The sequence below is a fragment of the Stegodyphus dumicola genome, chromosome 5 (assembly GCF_044657685.1).
Source record: "Stegodyphus dumicola isolate Sdum_Otavi_A_Nest chromosome 5, ASM4465768v1".
Taxonomy (NCBI): Eukaryota; Metazoa; Arthropoda; class Arachnida; order Araneae; family Eresidae; genus Stegodyphus; species Stegodyphus dumicola.
Genome location: NC_140772.1, coordinates 41,691,405 through 41,710,462, shown reverse-complemented (window position 1 = coordinate 41,710,462; position 19,058 = coordinate 41,691,405). Strand labels below are relative to the sequence as shown.

At 33.9% G+C, this 19,058-nt stretch overlaps 1 protein-coding gene across 2 annotated transcripts in view; it reads left to right on the top strand.

The window, feature by feature from the left end:
- Positions 1 to 19,058, top strand: part of LOC118182196 (LHFPL tetraspan subfamily member 2a protein-like) — a 102,847-nt gene that overhangs the window by 64,933 nt on the left and 18,856 nt on the right. Inside the window, exon 1 of one of the 2 annotated variants that reach the window (XM_035351513.2) lies at positions 3,825 to 3,974. The exons of the other annotated variant lie outside the window; for it this stretch is intronic. The gene's annotated coding sequence lies outside the window, so the exon portion shown is untranslated. Of the gene's footprint in view, positions 1 to 3,824; positions 3,975 to 19,058 lie in introns of those variants that run through there. 2 annotated transcript variants of the gene reach the window in all.

The window sequence follows — 19,058 nt, the reverse complement described above, 5'->3', positions numbered from 1 at the left end:
ATAAAATTAGATACTTACTGTTAAAAAATTAAAACGTATATTTGAGGGACAAATGAAAATCTTGCAAAGCCAGATAATATGATATTTTCTCCTCCCTTCCCGCATGCCTTCATGGTGTAACGATGTTGGTGTTGGTGTATTTAATTATGGCAAAGCACACTAGGGCTATCTGCCTAAGGGGAGGGATGCCTTCGTGGAGGACTTTCTAAGGTAAACTGGCTCGTATACACGTTACACATGGGGAAAACCACGAAAACGCCCATGCAGCCAGCCCGTTCGCGGGATTCGAACCTCGGACCGAACTACCAGTGTTCAGCGACTTTACCGCTCGGCCGCTGGTGGGCCATGGTGCAACGATAGCACACTCGGCGAGTTAATAAGAGGTCCAGGTTCGAGTCCCGGCGAGGTCATTGCTCAGTTTTTCATGTTTCGTGATTCAAAATAACCTGATGACTCTACGTGTTTTTAATTTAATATTTGACAAATGGCAAATGCAAGAGAGAAATATCACCCGGTATAAAACGCGCAACTTGTTTGTAAGAGCTAGTGTAAAACTTTGTAATTACTACCGTTCTGTAAAACTGTACATAAATCTTTAAATTCTACTGAAAGTTTTTAATTTGGCTTGACAAAAAATATTAGGGCGCTTGCAGAAGTTTGACTGCACGTAAATGAAAGCTATTACGAGCTGACTATTTTTAATTTTATGACGGAGTTTTATTAATTTAAGAAGGTTTCAAGATCCTAAAATTTATTTGGATCATCTTAAACATCAGCGATATACGACTCATTAGATATTTTGGTGCAGGAAATATAGGAAGTCAACTGCGCCTTCCCTGTTATTGGAATCATGGAACATCCCTTTTTCTAGCTGGACATGAGAACCACGAGAGTTCGATAATTAGCAGTATTACCTCATCTCTGCTGCAGCTAAAAAGAGAAATCGATAAAGTGCATTTGTGGCGTTGTACGCTTTTGTTTTGAAAACCAAACAACAAACACCAAACAACAAAAATAAAACAAATCATCTACGAAGTCTACGGAAAGAATGTTGTATTCACGGATGTTTCTGAGAAGGTTTAGATATGACAAAATTTGCATTAATGACAAACCGTGTTAAGAACAGTATGAAGGTCTAAAACGCTTTACAGGTATTGAAGAATATTATTTGATGAAGACTCGGCTCAAATACTGGATGACTTGGAAAGTAAATATAAATTTTTTTTAACGAAGCAAAAGGTATTAAAAATCCGACCGACTTCTAGCAGCAGTTAATAGTTGTTGACTTTCAATAATTTGACTTTCAATTGTCAAATAATAATAATAATAATAATAAATCTAAGAGCTTTCAGATTTTACATTACGCCTAAAGGGGCATCTTTTTTAACGTTTTCTGTGTTACCTTTATTAAATATCACGTTCTTCTCACTTAACCCACAAAATTCAGTTCAACAGCAATATCCCAAAATAATTTTAAAAGGAGCATACCTTTAGAATTTCCGGCATACCTTTAGAATTTCCGATACACAGTCTTGCGCTTTGGAGATAAAAATGCTTTTATTTTCGTACAGTGTTGCCATTGCTCGCTTTGAAATCGTAGAGTTTGTTAATCCAGAATTCGTTAAAATGTTACAAAATATGAAATCCATAATAAAACGTATTCCAAATTCCACATTAGGACCTCTCAGATGCCCATATTCTGTGGAAGATTACGTTATTCAAAATTTGATGGCTGTAGGTACCGTTGTTTTATCACAATGTGAGAAACAAACATACATATTTATGCAAATTCTTCTTTATTTAATTTCTTTAAATATAACACAGGGCGATAATATTTGGTGGCAGCAGTTTGAAAAGTAAATACACAGTCTTGCGCTTTGGAGATAAAAATGCTTTTTTATTTCCGTACAGTGTTGCCATTGCTCGCTTTGAAATCCTAGAGTTTGTTAATCCAGAATTCGTTAAAATGTTACAAAATATGAAATCCACAATAAAACGTATTCCAAATTCCACATCAGGACCTTCCAGATGCCCATATTCGGTGGAAGATTACATTATTCAAAATTTGATGGCTGTAGGTACCGTTGTTTTATCACAATGTGAGAAACAAACATACATATTTATGCAGATTCTTCTTTATTTAATTCTTTTAAATATAACACAGGGCGATAATATTTGGTGGCAGCAGTTTGAAAAGTAAATCAACGCAGAAAGTGAATCGACGCAAAATGGCGAAACGAAATTATAGCCTTACTGAGCTAACGCTTCTTTCGGCTGATAGTAATAATAATTAAAACGAGATACCCTATTTAAAATTATAAATTCGTTAATATTCTTTTCGAGTTAAACTTCAGTGTAGTGCTGTTTTGGTATGGGCACTGTACGGAGGCCCGAAAGTTTGTAGGTCCATATTTCGGCAAATTTGCTATTATTCGTGGGAAAACTGGCGCAATGACCTCTTTTGCAGTGTACAACACTGAAAAATATATCCCACTATCCAATCTTTTTCTTAAAATTTTGTAATAGCTGGGTTAAGATTGTTATATTCCAAATCTCTTTCTCTCACTTCCCCCCTGGTCCTTGTGAATCGAATTTATTATCCCCTACTAATTTTAAATTGTTGCACTATGTTATTCTTTTCCTTCGTTTTATTTGGGTTATTTCATGTGACACAGCTACACCTTTATGAATAATTATGTGTTATGTGACATAATTCAACATTTTATTATCCATTCGTTGATTTTGTTAAGTTTAAATTGGGGTGGGAGGACTCTCCTTTTTGAATTTGCCATTGCTAATAAAAAGTTTTAATTGTATTTTTTGTAGTAGCGTGACCAAAAGCGAACCTGGTGTAGGTTTTTACTCCAGGAAAGATTATTTTCCTCATTCTATGATTAGAAGTATTTCATTAACAGATGAGCGTTGACCTAGGATTCAGTCCGCATTATTTATTCAAATGCACATCAACAAAAGTCTACTTATTATTACTATTTCCTTATTCTATGATTAGAAGTATTTCATTAACAGATGAGCGTTGAATTAGGATTCAGTCCACATTATCAATTCAAATGCACAACAACAAAAGTCTACTTATTATTACTATTATTATTATTTTCTCCTGGTGTGCGTTAAAACGCGAAATATCATCTGCGAGTGATTTTTGAGACTCGAACTACGGATCATCTGATTGCTAGCCGGACATGCTGCCATGACAACAAGCATGGGGAACCGCCATAATTCGTTACTAAGATACAACGTATGTTTACTATTTTTTAAAAATTAATTAATTATTTGGAGGCCCCTTGGAGCACGAGGCCCTTAGCTGCTGCAAATTACTCGACCTGTGTTGGTTTCTGATATGCCGCACATTTTTCCTTTCCAGCACGCTTTTAACTAGTGTGGGTTGGCAGCTGTGCTTAATTCTCTCGTAAGTAATACGTAAGCAGTACCTCTTTTCGAACCAGCAGTTCTTATAAATCTACCTCTGCTGGGGACTCCCAAAACTATTTTCTTACGTAAATTATAACGGTAACTGATTCTTTGATACATCATCTTATCAAAAGTTTAAAATAATATTCTGTTTGCCGATATTGAAGGAAACGTCCATAATGCTTTCTCTTTTCGTAAAAGGTTCCGTTGACCTTAAATAACTATCTGCTTATTTGAAGCCAGTCCTTTAGGGGCATCTCATAATCAAAATCGTATTTGGTACGAGTTTTTATACCTATTTATCGGGGAGGGAAATGTGGGAAATGGGAAACGCGCAAAGATCACCAATTTGAAAGTTGAATAATGGGTTCAGGCAGTCATAAGAATAGCTCCCCTTTCCCGCAGCTGGTGCGCGACCCCGGTCACATGACCATATCGCGATCCGCCCACACGCGGCTGGCCGGCCGGCGTGTCTAGGCGGGAAAAGGACGTTCGCCGGCACGCCAGTCGGTTTACTCTCATGTGCTGCCAGCTTGTAAACCTTGGTAAGTTTATTGATAACGTCTTCTGTCTGTTTATTTATTCATAATCAGTCTCGTTTACGGTTAGATGATCGATAAATTGGCTTAAGATTGATAAGGCACATATGATTGAAGATTAAATTAAACAACATCAACTGTAAGTTTGTTTATCAGTTTTTTCTTACCCCCTTTTTTTTATCCCTCTTTCCTAAACTTTTTTTTTTTTTTTTATTTTTGTAAATGGTGAAAAATGGAAAAGGAATATTTTGTTATCTGTGGTAATTCATACATCGAGTTTAAAATTTTACGTTTATTGATGTCCAACAATCTTCAAGATTTGACAAAGCATAACTGATTTTTACATTATTTGACTCATATGTGCCCGCAGTAGAACAGCAGCCCGCAACAGAAGCAATTTTAACCCGCAATATAAGAGCTGGTCATTTTTTTAAGCATAAAATTTTAAGTAATTGAAAAATATGCCTAGCTGTCATTAATACCTTGTAAGTTCATAAAATTCAAATTCGTACATTTTAAATTTAATTTATAAAGTCGGTGAAAGATAACGTTCTTTTAGCCAGCATAATTATACAAGCATAATCAAAATGAAACAAAATTCAGTTTTAGACTGACGCTTTAAAAAGAAATATTTTTAGCATTTAGTTAACTTATTTCCCCCCCCCCCCAATTCCCCCTTTTTTTGTTAGCCCAGAAGGGATCTCAAAACGGCATTTTGCGTCGAATCACTTTAAGTGTCCGAATCACTTTTCAAATTGCCAATTGTAGCTCTCAAATATTATCGCCGTGTATTATATTTAAAGAAAATAAATAATGAAAAATCTACACGACTGTATGTATGTTTCTTGCATTGTGAAAAAACAGTGGTACCTAGAGTCATCAAATTTTGAATAACATAGTCCTCCACTCGTACATGGGCACCCGAATTAGGAATTTCAAATTTGTTTTAGTGTGTATTTCATATTTTGTAAAATTTTAACGAATTTTTGATTAAAAAAACTTAACAAAATAAAAAAAATTAAATTAAATTAAAAAAAAGTCCGAAAGCTTTCAGATTTTATATTATGCCCAAAGGGGCTTTTTTATTTAGCATTTTGTGTGTTACCTTTCTTTATTAAATATCATGTTCTTAGCACTTAAACCATAAAATTCAATTCAACAGCAATATCACAAAATATTTTAAAGGAACATATCTTTAGAATTTCCGATACACGATTCGCGCGCTGGAGATATATTTTTTCCTTACAGTGTTGCCATTGATCGCTTTGAAATCGTTCACTTCGTTAACCCAAAATTCGTTAACGTTTTACAAAATATGACATGGATAATAGCAAATTCCGAATTTGGGCTTCCAGATGCACATATTCGATGGAGGATTACGTTATTCAAAATTTGATGACTCTAGGTACCATTGTTTTGTCGCAGTTCGAAATACATACATACATTCATGCAGATTCTACATTATTTCATTTCTTTAAATATAATGCAGGGATCTAATATGTGGTAGCAACAATTTGAAAGAGGAAATGTCTTTTTATAGTGGACGACGCAAAATGCTAAAACGTAATTAATAGCCCTTCTGGGCAGATTGCCTCTTTGGGCTAACAATTGCAAAGCGAGCAATGGCGACACTAGGGAATAAAACATTTTATCTCCATCGCGCGAGATTGCCTATCGAAAATTTTAAAGATATGATGTGTTTAAATATGTTTAGCACAATGTTGCGTTAGCCCAAATGCTATCGAAACGTGTATGTGTCTGTAGATATTTAAAAAAAAAAAAAAAAAACTGAAATGTTTCAGATTTTAAATTACGTCCAAAGGGGCGTTTTTTTAACATTTTGTGTGTTACCTTTCTTTATTAAATATCATGTTCCTCGCACTTAAACCATAAGATCCAGTGCAACAGCAATATCGCAAAATAGTTTTAAAACGAGCATATCTTTAGAATTTCCGATACAGAGACTCACGCGCTGGAGATAAAAATTTTTTTTCTGCACAACGTTGCCATTGCTCGCTTTGAAATCCTTGAGTTTGTTAATCAAAAATTCGTAAAAGTTTTAAAAAATAGGAAATCGATCATAAAACAAATTTCAAATTTCAAATTTGGTCTTCCACATGATCATATTCGTTGGAGGATTACGTTATTCAAAATTCGATGACTCTATGTACCGTTGTTTTATCAGAATACGAGAAATATACATACATTTACGCAGATTTTCATTATTTAATTTCTTCAAATATAATGCAGGACTCTAACATTTTATGGCAACAGTTTGAAAAGTGAACCGACATTTATCCGTCCGACGCAAAATGCCAAAACGAAACTACTCGTAATAGTCCTTCGGGATTCAAATCCCTTTGGACTAAAAATCTAGTTTGGACGTAATATAAATTCGGAAATCTTTCAGATTTTATTTTTTTATTATTTTTATTATTTATAATTTTTAAGTAATTTGAGGTTAATATAAAATTAGTATAAACTTAAGTTTCTGGCTTTTGTTTCGAAAACTCTAGAGGGAAGATGTAACCTTTTGATGTAGATGTAGCTTTCATTTTACACCGTCCGAAAGGCAGTTTGCATTTTGATGCACAGAAATAATTGACATTCTATATTTGTCAATGTTCATGTGAAAAGTGTGACTAATAGGCTTATGCATTAAAGTGATTAGTAAACTAAAGGTTAGAAGTACTATTGCTTTGAACAATGCATACAGTCTTATGTACCAAAAACAGTTTGGTTTACTTTCAAATGTTATAGCCGCTTGCGCGGCCAACCTTTAAAATAATTATTATGAAAAAAAAAGGAGACATATGTATATTCCAATTCCTTTAATATGACGACTAGTTTTAATTACGCCTGATATGAAGAAACATGTTTTAGAGCATTTTACTTTTCAGTGCACAAAAGCATCTGATTGTTTAACAATTAAATACGGAGTTACAAAACATGATTTGGTTTTGTTTATTTAATTATGGCAAAGCACACTAGGGCTATCTGCCTAAGAGGATGGATACCTTCGTGGAGGACTTTCTAAGGGAAACTGGCTCGTATACGCGTTACACCACCACTTTGAAAACCACGAAAACGCCCATGCAGCCAGCCCGTTCGCGGGATTCGAACCTCAGACCGAACTACCAGCGTTCAGCCATTTTAACGCTGGTGGGCCTATAAAATAATAGAAAGCCCGGCGGTCATACGAAATGACCGCTGTTCTATATATTATAAATTGTAATTAAAATGATTTGTGTAAAAGTGTCTGCTAATTCAAACTGAATTACCCAGGGCTGGCGGCGTGGACGCCCCTTTGCTTACTGCCCCACGGGGTTTCCCCTTCTACTTGCTTAATTGCTTAAAGTAGAATGCAATGAAAGAAACCACAGGCGATACATTTCTTAAGAGCCCGCCGCTAGCTCAATAAATAAAGGTGATTTAAATAATAAAATATTAATTACATGTCAAAGATCTCTTTGTACACACCATTTCTTGTGTAGATCTTTCCATCATTTTTAAGCTCGCCTTGCAGAGGACCATCAATGATTTTATGACTCCCACTTAGTCACTCCTTTACTGGGCCTGTTACTTGTTAGTGAGCTCTTGCGTAGCTGGTCTTCCTATCCTTTATCCGTCTTTGCTCCTCCTTACGGCTCACATTATGTGAAGATAGTTTTATGTTATTGCGCCCATCTGGCATAAATTTGATTGAGGCAGATAAACTACTGATCTCAGTGGTATTCTGCCTATAAGTTAACAGTCAGTCAGCCAGACTATCAATTATTTTTAATTTTACGTCCGTTCCTTCACGAACTCTTGAACAGGCAACGTAAAGTTGACCGTGTCCAACTGCAGGCTCAGGTAAAAAAATGGCAACACGCTTAAGCGTTTGCCCCTGAGACTTATTGATGGTCATAGCAAAGGCAAGTTTTACAGGAAATTGTCTATGTCTCAATTGAAATGGCAACCCTGTGCCGTGGCAACTTCACCCCATTGGCTAGTACATTTACGCAAGCAACCGATAAACTATCGGCGACAAACAGACACTTAAGCCGCATATAATAAAAATATTTAATTATTTCATTTTATTTGTTTTTTCATCGTTGCCGGTTTTTGCCGGTTGCATATTTCCGAATTCTATTATATATAGATGTTAAATTTATTTTTAAATGGTAAATGCACGTATTTTTAATTTTTCCGGCTTAGCTTTCTCATAATATTTGTCACGCGCTGCACTACATCGGGAATAAAACAATTTACAGTTACGCAAGCAACCAATAAACTATCGGTGACAAACACTTAAGCCGCATATATATAAGATGAATTAGCTTCTTTCTTTCCTTCAGATTTTCTCAATAATGTTTATATTATTTTTGGTGTGCTATTTTATATTTCGGTGTGTATTGGTCCGTCAGTGGCAAAATTAGCTAAACTATCAGTTGGTTCAGTTTATTTTGCTTCTGATTGTAATGAAGAATTTGGTGATGTGGAACGCAGTGATCGTTTTGTAGTAATATATTGTATTATGGAGGAGATTTCTCTTGTATCTTTCTAATTATGCAATGAAACATTGCGAATCTTTCTTAAAGAAGCGTAAAAAATTGAATCCTGAATAATTTCCGAACGAATTATCAGCACGAGTTCAACTAAGCAAGCCAGTTGCATTTAAGGTCTTTAAATCATAATATTACATACCTCATAGAAAATTTGCCTTCTAAAAAATTGTAAAACTCTGGAAGAAAAAAAATCTGTATATTGTTTGAAAAATCTTTGAAAAATTATATGAACAAACTCATAAAATTTATAAATAATATATATTATGAATTAAATGCATTTTATTTAAATAAAACAGATTAAAAAGTAAATTTATTGCTTTTAAATCGTTTAGTTTGTTGATCAGTAACAGACGGATTAAATTTAGAAGTTAAATATCTGAAGATAAGCCGTATGGCAACACGCTGGCGCGTAAAAAATAAAAGCATTTCATTTCCTGCAGTAGGAATATATTTATTTTAAACAGTAAAGTTTCTTGATTGAATTCGAAAAATAAATTTCTTACACTTTGGCCAATGGCAACAGACTGGTGCGCAGACTGAAAATGCCTTATTTCGACCAGCGGCAATCACTGCTTTTAAATCGCTGAGCTTGGTAATCTAAAATTCATCAAATTCGCATGCAGTATGAAATAACTAAAAAGAAAATTCGAAATTAAAAATTTGAACTTTGAGGTGCACATATTTACGTGGAGAACTAGTGGTGGCTCTAGGTATCACAGTTTTTTCTCAATGTGGGAACATATACACACATGAAGATTCTTCATTATTTAATAATAGAGAATGAGCGATTAAACTGATTTGTGCCTAGAGTCCTCGGATATCCTAATTGGCCTCTAAACCAGCGATTCTCAATCTGTGGTACGCGAAGAAACAAAGTATTAAGTTTAAAAATCTCCTGAAGGAAAAGAACAGCTGATAGAAATTTCCTGTAATCGAACTCAAACTGAAGATTTCAAAAATAACACATTTCTTAACTTTTGGCTGAACCGAAAAAAAAAAAGAATTTAAAAGCATCTTATATAAAGCTATTAAATTTTTATTGCCTTTTGCACAACCTATTTGTGTGAACAAGGGTTTTCTTCTGTGTTATGTTTGAAAAATAAATAAAGAACAAAATTAAAAGGTGGATCCTAAATGGTTAAAACAAAGTGAAATAAGACCAAACATAAATTGATCTCTCTTAAACAGAACCAAATTTCACACTAAATTTTAGAATTTAAGTATTATAACCAGGGCTTAATTTCTAAGATTAGAAGTGCTGGAGCCCTATGGAAGACCGTCAGCAAAGAGGAACAAGAGTAAATAAATAAATAAAATGACTATTAAACTCATTAATAATTTTAAAATTAAATAGTCAATTATTATCAAATTAATTAGTAGCTATGTAATTAATGTTTATAAATTGTTATTTAATCAATAATCATTATACCATCTCTTCTCTACATATAATAAAAGAAAGTGTCTGTCTGTGTGTGTCTTTCGTTCGCGCTGTGCGTAAGCTAATAAACCCACGGCTTCGAAATTTGGTACATAGGTGCAACTAGACAGGAGCCAGTGCACCTCGAAGCGATTTTTTCGAAATTCGAATTCAAATTTTTTTTATTTCATGTTTTGTGACGAAATCGCGTCATTTTGAGACATAATGGGCTATAGGAAAGCGAGATTTAACTCTACACACTCCATTTTCACATCCCATGAAACGTAGGCACTTAGCTATTTTACAAACTTAAAATAAATTTCGTGTTTCAATAAATCGATTCAATACGAATTTATTTAACAAAGGGAGCTTAACACCGTTTCAACGAGATATTTTATAAAAAAGTTTATTTTTAAAAATGTACAGTTTATTTTTCTTTGATTTTTGGACACGTTAAACTTTCATCCTTGCGACTGCTTTTATAAAAAGAATTTTGGAAAAATGATAATATTTTGTATTTTTAAAAAAAATTTTAAATGAAGCTTCCGAGTACACTTCTCACATCTCACATCTTTGAAAATGTGATTTTGGCAACAATTTTCCTTTCTTATTGTTGTTGATAGATTTTTGGTGAAATCCCATGATTTTGAATAGTTTCATTCTTTTAGAAATATGGGTTTGGCAACAATTTTTCACCGTATTTCTTATGTCACTGTTTTTAAGAGATTGTCATAATTCATTGTCATTTATATATATATAATACATTTTTTTTTTGATAAAGATGTTCTGTAGAGTAAAATTCTGCGCGGAATTTTTTGTTTTTTGATAAAGATGTTCTGCAGAGTAAAATTCTGCGCGGAATTTTTTGTTTTTTGAGTTTCTTTCATGTTATTTTTTGCTTATTTCACTGTTTGTAAGATATTGAAAAGTTTTGCATGATATTTTTTCTTCAACGGAACATTGGTTAATTTTTATTAGGATAATTAATATTTGTATTAAAGGATATAGCTTATTTAATTGTAATTTTTTTCTCTTGAAAATATAAGATAAAATATCATTAATTATACTTTGCTTTTCAGAATTTTTTGTTTTTTGTATTCTTTTATGTTATTTATTGCTAATTTCACTGTTTTTAAGATGTTGGTTAATTTATTTTATTAGGATAATTAATATTTATATTAAGGGATATTGCTTATTTCATTGTAATTTTGTTATACGTAATAACGTTTTTTTTATGAAGTTGTTCTGCAGAGTAAAATTCTACGCAGTTTTTAAATTTAATGTTTGGTGTTTCCTTCAGCCATTTTTCCGGTACATTTAAAAGCCAGACGAAGGCTGGCAGCGAAGCTGCTAGTTAATTATAATTTAATTGATAATTATTGGATAATTAAGTAATTATAATTTAATTTATAATTATTAGATAATTAGTTATAATTTATTAAAATAATTAAAGATTGAGGTAATTAAATAATTAAAATGTAAAGAGATAAATTGAAATTTAATATGCAATTTTTAATATAATTTTATTGTTAAAATAAAATTTTCGAGATAAAATTTCTACTGAAATTGTTATTTAATTACATAAGAGAAGTGCCGCAGGCTTCTTATTCAGGGCTTCGGTGCGTTCCAGCTGGAATTATAATTTATTACAAAAATTAAGAATCACCAGAGCCGATATCCGGTGGGCTCCGGCCCAATTTAAGCTCTGATCGTAGGGGGGGGGGAGTTCTTTTATCATCACAAAAATTAAATATACTTAAAGTATAGCTGATGAAAATTCCGGGGCGAAACAGAATGAGGGTATGAGTAGGTGGGAACAAAAAATGAGGGGAATCTTGGTGAGAGAGAACGTTCTCTTTGACCGCGGCTCTCTGCTGATGTAATTATAGCCATCAAGCAGATGTGTGTCAGGGCTAAAATGAGTTCTGAATCTAATTCCTAAGGATGAATGTAATATTGCTGGTTACACTTCGCCCTATTAGTGGATACTGCGGGAAGACGATGTATAGGACGTGCTTGAGCAGTTTATCTCAGTATTTCACTATTATTGTACTCACTGTCACTTAACGCACATTTAAGAACACAAATTTTCCTTCCTTCGAGGATAACTCACTGTAAGCATCGATAACAATACATTAGATACAGTGGTATGGCGAGAAATTTATGCGTTCCTAAACAAACTCCCCCAAATTTCTTGCCCTTCTTAAAAGGAAAGGTTTCCGCATGTGAGCGAGGGGACTTGAACGTCTCATATTCTCATGAGTTTGTATTTCTAGGAAAATAGAGTATTGCAAAGTCTGCTTATTGTTAAACTAAAACGTTAGGAATTCTAAATTTTTCCCTTTAAATTGTGGTTCAGTTTTATAAAATGAAGTACCGGAGCTCATCTTATTTAGGGCTCCGGTGCTCTCCGGCTAAAATTGTAATTCATCTTAAAAATTGAGAAGCACCGGAGCCGGGCTTCTCACCGGAGCACTGATTATAACTTAAATTTTGATAATTATAATGGTAACCAATTTTTAATTAAAAATTTTTTATGTGTGCATGTTTAATACAAATAGCCAATAAGTTGTGCAAATGGCAAAATATATATATATTTTTAAATACACTCTTTAGCAAAAAAATCAAATCACCAAGAAGGACTTTTGCGATATTGACGAAATTTGGTATGCAAAAACATTCTGATCAAGCATGAAAATGATCAAAGTTTCAAGGCAAATGAACAGGAATTGCGATCATAGCGCGCATTTCTAGTGCGCAATTCCCAAAGTATAAAATCAGTAACAGAGGCGGAAGATTTATCTTTTTTGTTGCTGCCATTGTAGTTCCATAAGGAAGCAACTAAAGATGCCATTACGACGATATCGAAGACCTTACAGACAACTAAACGACTTCGAACGTGGTCGCATTGTAGGTTTGCGTGAAGCTGGGTGGTCATACCGAGCAACAGGCCGCAACCTGCAGCGCACAGACACTTCTGTACCAAGATGTTGGCAGCAATGCCTACAAGGAAATTGCCGACGAAAATGAAGGCTCTGGAAGGCCAAGCAGCGCAAAATGCGAGGCAAGATAGTATGATTGTTTGCCAGGCCCGAACCGCCCCAACGGTATCATTGTCGACTATTCAACGCACTACAGCCACGTCTATAGCTCCCGTGGTACCGTCCACCATCTAACGGCGCTTGTCTGAGGCGGGGTGATGCTCACAGAAACCTTTAAGACGTTTGCCTTTGACCCCACAACATCGGCGTAGTCTTCTGGAGTGGTGTCGCAGTCGATCATCATGGCTGTCATCAGACTGGCATCGTATTGTGTTCAGCCATGATTCCCGCTTCACTCCTGAAGCGGATGACTACCGCGTTCGTGTCTGGAGAGGACGGAGCCAGCGGTCCCAATCAGTCTTTGTTTTACAAACCCATACAGCTATAACCCCTGGTATGATTATGTAGGGCGCTATTCTATGACGCTATTTCTTATGACAGATTATCTTTAATAATCCCCCGTACATCTTTAACAGCTCAACGATATGTTGATACCATCCTGCGGCCGGTCGCATTCATGACACGTCATCCTGGGCCATTTTCCAACAAGATAATGCCAGGCCAGATACCGCTGGCATATCTCTGGACTGTCTCTGTGTAGTTGATACTTTTCCTTGGCCAGCAAGGTCACCACACCTTTCACCAGTCGAGCATGTCTGGGGCATAGTAGGCCGCCAGATTCGAGCACCACAAAATATCATAGATCTGTAACGACAACTGATGAATGCCTGTCAGAATGTGTCGCAGGAACCTCTACCATTCCTGCCTCGACGAATTCCAAGCATTCATTGCCGCCAGGAGTGGTTCGACCATCTACTAACTTGAACACTCAATGGGTGATTGTGAGCCGTGATCAGGTACTATGACCTTTATTTTTAAATCATTTTATTATCTGTCTATGAGCTACACACATATTCAGTTTCATCAAAAACAACCACTTCCTTCATGGTGCTTCGATTTTTTTTAGTCCAAAGGGGCTTTGTCCCTGAAGGACTATTGTTTTCGTTTTGCGATTTTGCGTCGGACTCATAAACGTCGGTTCACTTTTCAAACTGTTGCCACAAAATGTTAGAGTCCTGCATTATATTTGAAGAAATTAAATAATGAAAAATCTGCATAAATGATTGTCTATTTCTCGCATTGTGATAAAACAATGGTACATAGAGCCATCGAATTTTGAATGACGAAATCCTACTGCGAATATGGGCATCTGAAATCCCAAATTTGGAATTTGTTTTATTATAGATTTTATATTTTGTAAAACTTTAACGAATTTTTGATTTACGAACTCAATGCTTTAAAAGCGAGAAATGGCAACGTTATATATAAAAAAAAATACTTTTATCTCCAGCTCGCGAGACTGTGTATATCGGAAATTCTAAAGATATGCTTAATTTAACATTATTTTGCGATATTGCTCTTGAACTGAATTTTATGGTTTAAGTGCAAAGAACATGATATTTAATAAATAAAGGTAACACTCAAAACGTTAAAAAAACGCCCCTTTGGACGTAATTTAAAATCTGAAACATTTCAGATTTTTTTTTAGTCCAAATGGGCTTTGTCCCTGAAGGACTATTGTTTTCGTTTTGCGATTTATTTATTTATTTATTTTTTTGCAAAAGAGAGTATTTCTATTGAGAATTTGAAAAATGATCATTGTAAAATGTAGTGGTGGTACTTAAGTTTTTCAATTTTTGTTTAGATGGTACGCGTTAGTCAAAAGGCTAAGAACCGCTGCTCTAAACGGTTTTAAAAACGAAATACTATAAAACTTTGCTTAACTGGAACGATAGAATATAGTAATTAGTGGCTAAATACTACTAAGCAGATGAATATGCGGGCCACCATTAGACGTTCATTTAAATTACAAATTGCACTTGATGAGCCTTTATCACTGCGTTCCAGTCTTACGTAGAAGAAGCTTCTACTTAGCTTCTTCGTGTCTCTTTTTATAGAACTTTTCAGTGCATCCAGAAGGCGTATTTGAGCTTAACTAATTATTTTTGATGATAATCGATGGTACCTTTCTGTCCTTCTGCATTTAAACAGTTTGCCGTAGTCATCACATTCTGTACAGAATTAGTTGCCATTTTGTACCTCAAAACGTTCGTTAACTTTGCTATTGCTCTTTCCGTCAATGGCGGTTTTATGAAAGATGAGCTCTCATCTCCCCAGGAATTCTGGGGGCCCGACGCAGAGTATTTTAATTATTTAAAAAAATTAATTATTAGGGATCCCTTGCGATTACCACTTTGCGACACCATTCCAGCTGTTTATATCTTAGCAATAATGAGAACTATATTAATACATATTTTACCCAAATATAACGACAAAGCCTCAGAAGATCTGTTTCATGTCTGCAGTATGCTCTATTTTATAACCAAGGCGCCGTAAATCTAAGTGTTGTTAGCTTCTTAAATATATTGTTACGGATTTGGTATTTAAATAGAGTAGAATTATAAATAAAATTATTTTATTCCCCGTTTAGTGCAGCGCGTGACGGATATTAAAAGAAAACTAAGCCGGAAAATTAAAAATACAAGAGCACGTGCATTTAACATTTAATAAATAAATATCTCTTTTTTGATTTCGAGAAATTGCTAGAACAATCTCGCGCGTGATTTAAAAGCTGTAAAAAGGAGGAAAACCTCTCAATTCAGTTAGTTAGTTGTTGTTTTAGAGTTTGTTTAGAAAACTACTCTTGTTGAGTATAGCGAATTCGCGGATTAGCTTTCTCTAGCTGTTTTGAATTAAGTTCTGTTGAATGTTTGAGTAGTTAAAAGATAACTACTGTGAGATATTGTAATACTGTACGAATATCTGAGGAAATTTAAGCATTTTTGTATTATTTGTTGTTATAATAATAAATCTTGTTCATTTATTTCATCGGACTTGCGCATTCAACGAAGCCGTACGCACGCAACAATATTCTTCTTCTTCTTTAAAACTAACATTAATTGAAGGTATGTATGTTGATATTATAATAGAAAACTTTATTGCTAAAATGCATTCATATTTTATTATTCGCATTGTAGAAAGTAAGAATTACCAATGATGTAAAAGCGAAAAATCAGGGATAAAATATCCACAGATAATTTATTATTACAAATATCCCAGCTCAGTTAAGCTTCACTGTCTGTCTTCTTCAATATCCTTAAAACGTTGTTTATTCTTATATGTTTTTCAGTTACTGTTCTTGTAAAAAGCATTTTTCTTTTTAAAACTTTTTCTTACTCTTACAATTTACCATTTTCTGAATTCTATCTTGCCGTGACGACGTGTCTGAAAGCCGTTGAGTTGCAATTTTAAATTATTATTTATTTTATTTATTATGTGTGAGTAGGGGTTCTATATATGTGTGAATTTGTTATATCCATCGAATGTCTCTGGCTAACGGGTGGCATAAGGTGGTGATTAAAAGAGTGATGGATAATCGAGTTTCCACTTTAAAGAACAAGGCCTAGGCAAACAAAACTCTGGCCTACAGCTCCAGATTGAAAGGGCCCTTGAAATCACGGTATAACTCCTAATAAAATAACTCCTTTTCTCTATCGAGGCGTCAGAAAGAACACTGTTCCTTAAGGGACAAGGGAAACATTAATCGGACCCTAGTAAAAAGTTTCAAAAACGAAATGCAGAAAACTTCACTTAACAGGAATGGTGGAAAAAACTTTTATTGAATTAGTGGCTAAAACTGTTCATCTCCAGTTTTTTAACCAGCATTTTTTCAATGTTTCATTTTTCAAAGAAAAATATGTTTTTCATAATGAAAAAAGTGATCTCAGTATATTACATTTATAAAAGTATACAATAAAAAAATTCTCTGTTCAGAAATTTTTTCAACTGTTCGTTAATTCATTTATTAAAAAAGTTATGTACTTTTAATGGCGAATTTAATGAATATAAGAAGTCCTAAGTGTGTGTGTGTGGGGGGGGAAATCTGAAATGTTTCAAATTTTATGAATTTATGAATGAATGAATGTTTCAGATTTTATGATTTATGAATGAAGTGTTTCAGATTTTAAATTATGTCCAAAGGGGCCGTTTTTTTAACATTTTGTATGTTATACTTATTTATTAAATATCACGTTCTTCGCACTTAAACCGTAAAATTCAGTTCAACAGCAATATCGCAAAATAGTTTTAAAATGAGCATATATGTAGAATTTCCAATACAGAGACTCGCGCGCTGGAGATAAAAATACTTTTTCTGTACAACGTTTCCATTGCTCGCTTTGAAACCCTTGAGTTTGTTAATCAAAAATTCGTTAAAGTTTTCCAAAATAGGAAATCGATAATAAAACAAATTCCAAATTTCAAATTTGGTCTTCCACATGCCCATATGCGTAGGAGGATTACGTCATTCAAAATTCGATGGCTCTATGTACCGTTGTTTTATCACAATGCGAGAAATATACATACATTTAGGCAGATTTTTTCATTATTTAATTTCTTTAAATATAACACGGGGCGATAATACTTTGTGGCAACAGTTTGAGAAGTGATTCGCTGTTTGTAGTGAATCGACGCAAAATCGCAAAACGAAAACGATAGTCCCGGATAGTCATTCAGGGACTATCGAAAACGATAACGTAAGATTCCAGTAAATTATAAAAGTATTTTTAGTCCAAAGGGATTTGAATCCCGAAGGACTATTAGTTTCGTTTTGGCATTTTGCGTCGGACGGATAAATGTCGGTTCACTTTTCAAACTGTTGCCATAAAATGTTAGAGTCCTGCATTATATTTGAAGAAATTAAATAATGAAAATCTGCGTAAATGTATGTATATTTCTCAAATTGTCATAAAATAACGGTACATAGAGTCATCCAATTTTGAATAACGTAATCCTCCAACGAATATGATCATGTGGAAGACCAAATTTGAAATTTGAAATTTGTTTTATGATCGATTTCCTATTTTTTAAAACTTTGGCGAATTTTTGATTAACAAACCCAAGGATTTCAAAGTGAGCAATGGCAACGTTGTGCAGGAAAAACATTTTTATCTCCAGCGCGTGAGTCTCTGTATCGGAAATTCTAAAGATATGCTCGTTTTAAAACTATTTTGCGATATTGCTGTTGCACTGGATCTTATGGTTTAAGTGCGAGGAACATGATATTTAATAAAGAAAGGTAACACACAAAATGTTAAAAAACGCCCCTTTGGACGTAATTTAAAATCTGAAACATTTCAGATTTTTTTTTTTTTTTTTGTACATTTTAAGTAAATTTTTTCATTTTGATAAGGAAATATGCCTATGACTAGCTACGATATTGACGATATTCTAAAAAGATCACAAATTAAAGCAATAATTTAAGCATTCTAAATTAAATATTAAAAAAAATGATAAAAATGGCAAAATATATGAAACTTTGAGGTTCACCTTAGTGCGTCGTCAAAATTCAAATTCTTTGAAATGATTATTTTTTTTTAATCCTGTCCCTTTGAATGCCAGTGATCTGAATACCTTTGGTAATCAGCTTTTTTACAACTAACATTTCACTAACATATTCCTCTCGATTCCTCGTTATTTTAAGTTACAGTATCTTCGGAGCTTAGTCAGAACAAAGTGAGACATTTGAAAATGCTCTTAAGTCTGTGCAAGATGATCTTCGCTAACATAGTAATTAGCCGGTGGTTCTTGAGCGTTTTCCATTTTTTTCCCGCCTCTGTAACTTAAATACGAGCCAATTTTCAGTATAAACTCTTTTTCGAGGTTTTTTTTTTTTTTTTTTTTTTTTTTTTTTCTATGGGAAGAGGACACTAACGTCAGATACTTAGTCCCAAAAATATGTCATCAGATTTCAAATTTGATTTTGTTAACACAATGGCGATTTATCTAAGAGTCGGAGTTAAGTCATTTTCCAGTCACTGTCGACCTTATTTAAGTAAGACTGCCTATCTTTTTATAATCGCATAGAAAGACATAAATTTCCCATTACATATTTATGGACTGTATCATTTTATGGCTATTTAAGTGATGATATCCTTTCTTTGATTATTCCATAACAACAGGATATTTGATACCATGACGTCTCAGACATTTTCACCTTTAACAGATGCATTAATGGAGAAGT